We start from the raw sequence: 9,541 nt of genomic DNA on the forward strand, positions 1-9,541 counted from the left end.
CTACTCCACTTGCATCGCACTCCACCGTAAAAGGGTGTGACCAATCAGGTAAAGCCAACGTCGGAGTGGTGGTTAAGGCAAGCTTTAAAGCCTGGAATGCTGCCTCTGCCTGTTCATCCCATACAAATGGTCCATTTCCCACTAATTTATGCAAGGGGCTGCAATATCACCGAACCCCTGGATAAATTTTCTGTAATAGCCAGCCAACCCACAGAAATCCGCGAACCCCTTTTGCAATTGGGTCGGAGTAGGCCAGGAAACGACGGCCTGACTTTGGTCGTTTCCACCGCCACAACCCCGAAGAAATGACATGCCCGGGTAATTACTTGAATAACCCCAAACACACTTGGACAACTGGGCAAAAAGATGATTAGTACGTAACAAGCCAAGAACAGTACGCAGGTGACCAATATGTTCCTTTAAAGAGTTGGATTAAATAAGTATATCATCAAAGAAAACCAGGATAAACTTACGTAGGTGTGGGCGGAAGATGTTGTTCATCAAGCATTGGAATGTGGCCGGGGCATTGGTGAGGCCAAAAGGCATAATAATGAACTCGTAGGGACTATTATGCTGTGAAAGGCTGTCTTGGGAATGTCGAGCTCCTGAACTCTAATTTGATGATAACCCGAACGGAGGGTCTAGCTTTGAGAAATGGTTGGCACCGTGCAATTCATCCAAGAGATCGTCTATCACGGGAAATCGGGTATTTGTCCTTTATAATAATGTCGTTTAAAGCCCTATAGTCGACACAAAAATGCCATTACCATCAGATTTTTTTACTAACAAAACTGGTGATAAAAATGGGTTTTGTGGCTGGGACTAATCAATCCCTCTCTCAACAACTCTGTAACCTGCTTTTCGATTTCTGCCTTTTGTAAATAAGGGTGACGGTAACGGTCTTGAACTCATGGGTTTTGCCTCTGGGAGTAAGGGTATGTCATGGTCATGAAAACGCTTAGAGGGTAATCCCTTGGCTCATGGAAGACCTGCTCAAACTCTGTTATTAACTCTTGAACTTCCGGGCAGGGGCTGGGCTGTAGGAGTAGGCTCGTTGTCTACCGGAGAAACCTGGAGAAGCAAGGAAAACCCTTCTATTCCCATTAGTTCACTCGGCGTCATGGAAGTCATCTCCGAACCCTTTAGTCCCTGTAACTTGTGTGTGGAGCCAGACTGACGAAACCCCAAGGTGAAGTTTGGAAATCAATCTCGATAGTTCCCAAGGTCTTCAACCACTGGACACCTAAGACAAGCGGGCATGCAGCAATTGGTAACACAAAGAAATCAGTGGTTATTGTGTAGCCCTGGATGAGTATGGTAGACCTCGTACTCTACCCACACATGCCAACTTCTCTCGATTCACGACGACCACCTCAACTTGACTCCTGTATCCACTGTTAATCCTGAATCGCTCCACAACTGATGCTCAATAAAATTGTGAGTACTACCACCATCAATTAATACACAACATTTTTGTTACCAATCGTACCCGGTAGTCGTAAGGTCTGTGGAAGAATTGTACCTGAGATGGCATGGAAAGAGATTCATCATGATCCTCCTTTGGGGAAACCTCCACTATTTCTTCCCCTTGGTCGTCACTGGCTTCAACATCCTCGACTTCATTAATCATAAAAAGCTGTGGCTTGCGACACTTATGCCTCGACACATAACGTTCATCACAAAAGTAACACAAACCCTTCTCTCGGTGTTCTTTGGCCTCTGCTCCTGATAAACAGCGAATTGGGCTTGGGGTTGGCAACGCAGGGCGTTGAGATGGGGATGGGCCCAGAAGTCCTGCTAATGTGTGGTTGGAGGGAAGACTGGAGACTGGAATTCCGAGTAACAGGAGGAACCCGTCGTTGCAACTCAATTTTTCCTCAACCAACCGAGATATCCCCATTGCATCCACTACGGTGCGTGGTTTCTTGAGTTTCACTTCCAAACGAATGTCTTCCTTCAAGCCACCTATAAAAAAAACCCAGCAAGAATGACTCCAGAAGGTTTTCAACACGGTGAGATAGTCGTTCAAAAGCCTCTATGTACCCTGTCACTGTAGTACCCTGTTTGAGCCTGTATAAGGATTCTGAGGGGTCATCATAATCAGTCGGACTGAACCTGATCAATAGTGCCTTAGTAAACTCTCCCCATGTCATCAGTCCTCGGGACTTCGCGACCCACTGGTGCCATTGTAAAGATATACCATCGAGGTGGAATGAGGCTAGGTTGACACGATCCCCTTCTGCCACGTTCTGGAATGTGAAATATTGTTCGGCCTGGTAAATCCACCCCGTAGGATCATCGCCACTGAATCGGGGAAAATGGAGCTTTATGTAAGTTTTTGTTTCCTTCCCGATGGTAGTGCTACCCTGACCAGTCCCGGAAGATGTGGCTGTGGTGGTGTCCTTTTTCTTAATGGCCTGGACTTCGGTCACCAACTTGTGGAACATGGTAGTCAGTTTTTCAAGAGCGTCATTAGTGGTTTGCTGTAATTGTTCGAAAGATTGTTTGCGTGTTTCCATTGGATCAACACCACTCTGATACCACTGCTAGGGTGGCTCTAACGAATGTTCTAATAGCCAAGAAGTAAGAAGAGATATAGAAAGAATGTAAAGAGAAGAATTGGGATAAATTTTTTCATATCCTCTTTCCCACCTGAACATAACAAAAATAAAAGAAGAAAATAATAACTACTCCTAAGAACTAGGCTACTGGAAACATGGGCATCTCCACTACTGCCTTTATTTCAGCAACTAAAAACAAACAATGCAACTAAACAATTTAACTAAAGACTTATTCAAAATAATTCAAATGACTGCACAGCTAGTTCAATGCACATAACACACGGTTACACCCACTTCTATTAATAGACTTCATGTCATACATTTACTATTTTCTATAAATACTAACCATACAATGTTTAACCACTTCCACTGACAATGTTGGATATATATAAAAGTTATTATTATTTATAATATCTTTACCACCTTTTCGTATTCTTAAACTCTTCTCCCTTGACATGTTTTCTTCTTCAAAGGCCCTTTTTCTTTTATCACTGAAAACAACTATAGTAATAGCATTAGAGTTTCTCTTTCTATATACACTGTCTTCACCCACAACTTCTATTTTATCCTGGTAATGAAGAATCGGGTGGAGTTTTCATCAACACAATTCTACCTTGCGAATTTAAAATCGACTCCTTCGAACCCTGAACATCCTCTTTCTACACTATTTTCGACATTTCTATCCCATCCCTCACTTGATCATCTGTCACACTCTTTCCCTTATCAAACTCTTCTTAGCCAACCTATCATTCGGAAAATAATTAGTTTCATTTCACTTTTACATTCCCTAATCTATGCCAAAAATTCATTTTTTTCATTCTCTTTGAATTTACTAATTCTTTCATTTAATCCTTCTTATCTTATCTGGATTCTAGGATCAAAATACCCTTTCAACTTATTCTTTATTTTTCAACCACGACCCGTACGCATCTACCCATCTACCACCTACACTTTCAACCAATACTCTTTCTCTCTTACATTCACTTTGATCATGACCCTATCATCCATAGAAAAAACATAAAATGGCAGTTTTTCAAATTTACATTGGATCCAATATTTTTCTCCATCTACTGGAATATGTTTCCCAATCATTAAATTATAGCACCGATATATACCCACACACACTTGTATGTATAATTAAGGAACGTTAACTCTTCTTATTATTAAAGTTAAACAAAATACAAACTAATATAAGCCCATGCAAGTGACTAAGCCTATGTTGGAATTCATGCACTTGTATGTACACTCTCACATTCATAGTATCTATTTATTATATATGCATGCATCTTATAATCAAGTTCATTCACAGATTCTATATATTAACTCTCTAAATATTCTCTAGAATGTTCTATGGGATCTATATAAAGAGCATTCTACATCATTTGTAATTATCAAATAAAAATTAATCAATTCAAAAATATAAATTTGTTCCATGTATTATTAGAGCTCTGCAGCAGCAACTTAATTTTATTTCCTTCAAAACATAAACCCTATATACAAACCCTAAAACACCTATATACATATCCTACTGTCACAACTACAAAACCTACAAATTGGCATCAAATCAGTGTTTTGATTCTAATCTGGGATTGATCACATGACATCAAATTCAGACTCTCAATCATCTCTAACTCCTGTCTTTGATGATGAAGATTATGACTATTGGAAGATCAAGATAAGAACTGTTCTAAGGGCTGAAGGCTTATGAAATATTATGCATAAAGGGTTTACAGAACCTGATGATGAAACTAATTTGTCTGAAGCAGATCTTAAGAAAATTAAAACATCTCGGCGTCAAGATACAAGAGCATCGAGTAAGCTTCAAATGGGAGTCACAAAACCAAACTTTACAAGGATTTCAAGAGCATTGATAGCAAAAGAAGCTTGGGAAATTCTTGAAGGTGAATTCCATGGAGATGAAAAGGTAAGAAATATCAATCTCCAATCTCTTAAAAGGATTTTCAAAATTTAAAAATAAAGTATTAGGAAAATATATAAAGTAATCATGCTCGTGTAATGGAGATTGTGAATCAAATGAAAACCTATGGTGATGATATTTCTGATCAACATGTTGTGGAGAAATTTTTGATCAGTTTAACAGATAAATATGAATATATTGTTGCTGTTATTGAAGAAATAAAAGATCTCACCAAGTTGTCTGTGAAAGAATTGATGGGCTCTCTTCAAGCACATGAAAAAAGAAGGCTTAAACAGGCAGAGCAATCAGAAAATATTTTTTTGTCCAAGGCAAAGGTGAAGCCACAACAATCTGCAAAGAAGGGTGTTTACAACCAGGAACAAAAGAAACCAGACTGGAGAAACAGGAGAGAGAATAATACCAGCAATTACAAAAATTATCAGAATGAAAGAGGTACAAGTTCTAAACCTAAATCTTTTTGCAACATCTACAAAAGAACCAGTCATATAACATCAAAATGTTGGTTCAAGGGTAAGCCTCAATGTATTGTAGAAGATTTGGTCATATTGAAAAAACTGCAAATTTAAAAATTATGAGAAGGCAAATTTTACAGAAGAACAGGAGGAAAGCAAAGGAGAATAAATATTTTATGCTTGTTATTACAGCCTTCATGGAGACAATAAAGCCTGGTATATTGACAACGGTTGCATCAATCATATGTGTGAAGATGAAAATATCTTTGTGCATATTGATACATCAATAAATCCAAAAGTGAAGATGGGTAAGGGAGCTGTTGCAGAAGCAAAAGGCAAAGGAACAGTGGCTATCAACAAAAAACTGGAGTCAAATATATACGAGATGTTCTTCTCATTCCAGATTTAAAAGAAAATTTATTGAGTATTGGACAACTTCTGGAACATGATTATTCTCTTGTATTTGAAGATAATTTATGCAGAATCTTTGAGAAAAAGAACAAGAATCAGGCCATTATAGAAGTAAAGATGGAGAGGAACATGAACTTTCCACTAGTTTTTGAATGCAATGCTCTAAAGACGGAAGTTCAAGACCAATCATGGCTCTGGCATAAAAGATATTGCCATCTAAATTTTCAGGGGTTAAAACTTCTCTCAGAAAGAAACATGGTGACTGGTCTACCAGAATTACAAAGTTAGAAGAACCCATGTGAAAGCTGTATTATGGGAAAACATCACAAACTGCCATATCCAAAAGGAAAATCATGGAGAGCAAAAGAACGCTTGGAGCTTATACATACCGACATTTGTGGTCCAATAAAAACACAATCTTTGGGACAACAAAGGTATTTTATAATTTTTATTGATGATTTTACAAGAATGACATGGATTTATTTTCTAAAGGAGAAATCAGAAGCGTTCAATACTTTCAAAATATTCAAGGCCCTTGTAGAAAAACAAAGCGTCTGTGACATCAAATGCATACGGAGTGATAGAGGAGGTGAATACACCTCTAAAGAATTTGAAGATTATTGTAAAAATGAAGGCATTTGGAAGCAGCTCAAAGTAGGGTATAGTCCACGACCAGAACGGAGTTGCAGAACGCAAGAATAGAACAATTGTTGAGATGGCCAAGTCTATGATGAATGAAAAAGGACTGCCAAAGATGTTCTGGGCAGAAGCGACAAATACAGCAGTGCACATACTCAACAGGTGTCCCACAAAAGCTGTAAGAAACATAACACCTATAGAAGCATTGAGTGGAGAAAAACCTACTGTAACTCATTTTAAAATATTTGGTTGCATTGGTTATGTACATATACCTGTTGAGAAACGTACAAAACTAGATGAAAAAAGTATCAAATGTATTTTTACTGTCTATACTCTGGAGAATAAAGGTTACAGGTTGTAAAATGTTGAAACTAACAAACTGGTTGTTGGTAGAGATGTTCTTTTTGATGAAAATGCAGCCTGGGATTGGAAAGCAAAACAAGTGGAACATGTCAATCAACCAAGGTTTCTAGAAGAAAATGAAGAACCTGTACAAACAGAAGAACAAGATCAACACACTCACACATCTGGATCAGAGGATGATAATGAAACCCCACCAAGAAAATTCAGAAGAGTGAGTGACATATATCAATCATATAATTTTTTGGTTAGTGAACCAGAAAATTTTGAAGAAGCGGAGAAACATGAAGTATGGCAGCATGCAATGGAAGAAGAACTACACATGAGTGAGAAAAACAAAACTTGGGAGCTTGTAGACAGGCCGGAAGGTAGAGAAATTATCGGGTTAAAGTGGATCTACAAGACCAAATTAAATCAAGATGGAGAAATTCAAAGGTATAAGGCGAGACTTGTTGCTAAAGGCTTTACTCAAAAGCCTGGTGTTGATTTTTCAGAAACATTCTCCCCGGTAGCAAGACTTGAGACTATAAGAACCTTGATCTCACTCACTGCTCAAAAGAAGTGGAAAATTTTTCAGCTTGATGTTAAATCAGCATTCTTAAATGGAAAGCTAGATGAAGAAATTTATGTTGAGCAACCAAAAGGATTCTTGGTGGAAGGGGGAGAAAATAAAGTGTACAAACTCATAAAGGCCCTTGACACATATTTTCTGAAAAACGGATTTCAAAGAAGCAAGAATGAAGCAACTCTCTATGTGAAAAAAGAAGGAAGCAAGATCCTCATTATTTGTCTCTATGTTGATGATCTCATTTTTATAGGAAATGATAAATAAATGATGGAAAATTTTAAAGAACACATGATGAAGTCTTATGAGATGAGTGATTTAGGGATACTTCATTATTTCTTGGGCGTTGAAGTATCACAAGGAGTTGACGGAATTTTTATTTCACAAAAGAGGTATGCAAAATGTATTCTTGACAAATTTAATATGTCAAATTGCAAGCCAGTTTCTACACCTCTAGTTGTTAGTGAAAAATTGTCCAAAGATGATGAAACATCAAAGGTAGATTTTTCTCATTACAGAAGTTTGGTGGGTAGCTTGTTGTATCTTACACCAAAAAGGCCTGACATAATGTTTGCAGCAACTCTACTATCAAGATTAATGCAAAACCCTAGTCAAGCACATTTTGGAACAACAAAAAGAATTCTGAGATACTTGCAGGGAACACTTGACTGTGGGATCTTATACAAAGCTGGAGAAAACCTAAATCTTATTGCTTACTCAGATAGTGATTGGGCTGGAAGCATAGATGACATGAAGAGTACATTTGGATATGTATTTTTACTTGGAACAAACATTTGTTCATGGCTGTCAAAAAAACAAAAAGTTGTTGCACAATCATCAGCAGAAGCTGAATATGTGGCAGCTGCAAAAGCAACATCATAAAACAATATAGATGAGGAGGATTCTGGAAGATATTGGAGAAAAACAACAGGAAGCTACTATTCTGTTCTGTGACAATAAGTCAGCTATATATATAGCTAAAAATCCAGTGTCTCATGAGAGGACTAAACACATTGCCATTAAATATCATTTTATCAGGGATGCAGTTGAAGAAGGAGAGCTCAAGCAACAATATTGGAAGACTCAGGAACAGCTTGCTAACATTTTTACAAAGGCTCTTCCCAAAGAAAAATTCTGCTACTTACGTGAACGCATCGGAGTTGTCAAACAAGTGCATTAAGGGGGAGTGTTGGAATTCATGCACTTGTATGTACACTCTCACATTCATAGTATCTATTTATTATATATGCATGCATCTTGTAATCAAGTTCATTCACATATTCTATATTTCAACTCTCTAAATATTCTCTAGAATGTTCTGTAGGATCTATATAAAGAGCATTCTACATCATTTTTAATTATCAGATAAAAATTAATCAATTCAAAAATATAAATTTCTTCCATCTATTATTAGAGCTCTGCAGCAGCAACACAGTTTTATTTCCTTCAAAACATAAACCCTATATACAAACCCTAAAACACCTATATACATATCCTACTGTCACAACTACAAAACCTACAGCCTATACATACCATCTTCTAAAAACATGTATCACAAAAACCAACTCCTACACAATCTCCACTACCTTATTTCTCCTAATACTACGCCAACTACTAGCTGACTACTTCTATGTACACAAGTAAATATATATAGCCATATAATAGCTATAATTTAAATATGTTTAGATTATTTAAATTCAACAAATTCCCCCTTAAGCTAAACATATTTTTGCATGCCTGGTTCGCCTGTACCAATGTCCTTGACACCTAATAGCTTCCTCATTGCTTGCCCAGAGCTTTTGGTAGGATATCTGCCCGTTGTTCCTGTGTACTCACGTACTTCACAATCAACTCACCCCGCTCAATGCACTCTCGGATGAAATGAAACCTGACATCTATATGTTTACTCCTTTCGTGCAGCATTGGGTTCTTCATTAGTTCAATAGTCGACCCGTTATCCACACATACGTCACAACTCCAACTTCTTGCCCTATTAGTTCATCCAGTAAGCCTCGAAGCCATATACTATGACACGCCGCTGTGGTTGCCGCCATATACTCTGCTTCACGGGAAGAAAGTGCAATCACTCCCTGTTTCTGTGATGCCCAGCAAATGAAATTTCCATCCAAATAAAAACACATCCCTCATGTGCTTCTTCTGTCTCCAACGTCACCTGCTAAATCACTGTCTGAAAACCCAATCATAACCCTCTTGCTCCCAGTTTTCTCATACTCAAGTCCATGGTCGACTGTGCCTTGTATATATCTCAAAATATGCTTTACTGCTTGTTGATGTTTCGTCGTGGGTGCTTCCATGAATCTACTAACCACTCCCACAACATACGAAATATCAGGTCGCGTGTGGGTTAAATACCTCAAAATTTCAACAATGCTCCTATACTCCGTAACATTCACCAGTTGTCCTCCTTCATCTTTATCAAGTTGTATCTACTGTTCCATTGGATACCTTGCCAAGTTGCAGTCTATCATCCACGTTTTTTCCAATATTTTTTTTGCATATGTTGTCTGCTTCAATGTAATAGACGACCTCCCATGCTTCACTTCTATACCCAAATAATACGACAGTAAACCCAGGTCGCTCATCTCAAACTTAT

The sequence above is a fragment of the Apium graveolens genome, chromosome 1, assembly GCF_009905375.1.
Source record: "Apium graveolens cultivar Ventura chromosome 1, ASM990537v1, whole genome shotgun sequence".
Taxonomy (NCBI): Eukaryota; Viridiplantae; Streptophyta; class Magnoliopsida; order Apiales; family Apiaceae; genus Apium; species Apium graveolens.